A 1,221-nucleotide genomic window follows, 5' to 3' on the forward strand; every position below is an offset into this window, starting at 1 on the left:
ACATTCTCCTTTTTAAGAATTTTATAAAAATAAAAGAAGTTTACATGAGTATTTTTCATTTCCTGTGTGTAATTATGTTCATTTATCCGTGGAATAGAGCAAAGCAGTGATTTTCAGACAACTTCTCAGAGTACCTACAAATTGGTAACATTGATGGTTGACGGAACTTGATAAGAGGGGCCAGAAACACTTCCCTTGCTTCTCCCTTAATGCCTAAGGCAGCTTGCTTTTTTCCGTTTATTTTAATTTCCACTTAAGACTGTGAACCTATCGTTTTCATGGCTACAAAAGCATTAGCATACTTCTGGTACAAGCAGGGACATGCTTGAAATAATAAAATCAGTTGTAAAATTTGTCTAAGAATACAGAAATACTTTTTATAAGACGTTTTGTTTTTTATATTCTCTGAAGAACGTTTTTGAGGACTCCAGGTGGTATAGTGGGTTATGCATTGGGGTGCTAATCTCAAGGTCAGTGGTTTAAAACCACTAGCCACTTTATAAGAGACGATGAGGCTTTCTACTCTTGTAAAGATTTACAGTCCTGGAAACCCGCAGGGGGTCAGTTCTACACTGTCTATAGGGTCGGTATGAGTAATATTCAGTTCAGTGTCAGTGAGTTGTTGGGGTTTTTTTGGTTTTGAGGGGGAAAGAATATTTTGGCACCAAAGGTTTAATTTCAAAAAAGTCTAATCTGTCATATCATTATTTTACTAATTGTACTTTTGATATCATATCTAAGAATTGTTTAACCTCAGAATCTGAGAATTTTCTTCTGTCTCTTAAAGGTTCTCTAGTGTTACATTTAAATTTAGATCTATGATCCAGTTTGAGTTAATTTCTTTACAAAGTCTGGTTTAGCTCCAAGTTCACTTTTTGTACATGGATGTCCAACTTTGCCAAAACTATTTGTCAAAAATAACTTGTTGCTAGGGTTAGGGTTAGGAATAAAAATGAATAAATAAAATAAAATTTAAAAAGGAAAACAAAACAAAACAAAAATAACTTGTTGCTCCAATGAATTGCCTTTGCACCTTTTCCAGAAATTGATTATCTACAATGTGTAAATCTATATTTGGATTCTCTTCTGTTCCCTTTGTATGTGTGTGTCTATCTCTTTGTCAGTACCACGCTGTGTGATCACTCTGACTTTATGCTGAAATCCTGTAGTTTTAGTTTTCCAACTTCATTTTGCTTGTTTAAATATAAGCCTTTAAGATCC

The 1,221-nt window shown here is 33.8% G+C and overlaps 1 protein-coding gene across 1 annotated transcript in view; it reads left to right on the forward strand.

Moving 5' to 3' along the window:
• Positions 1-1,221, forward strand: part of ATRX (ATRX chromatin remodeler) — a 256,653-nt gene that overhangs the window by 177,493 nt on the left and 77,939 nt on the right. The window lies entirely within an intron of this gene.

Source organism: Echinops telfairi, unplaced genomic scaffold (assembly GCF_000313985.2).
Source record: "Echinops telfairi isolate 266 unplaced genomic scaffold, ASM31398v2 ScPeMD7_34;HRSCAF=130, whole genome shotgun sequence".
NCBI classification, from domain to species: Eukaryota; Metazoa; Chordata; class Mammalia; order Afrosoricida; family Tenrecidae; genus Echinops; species Echinops telfairi.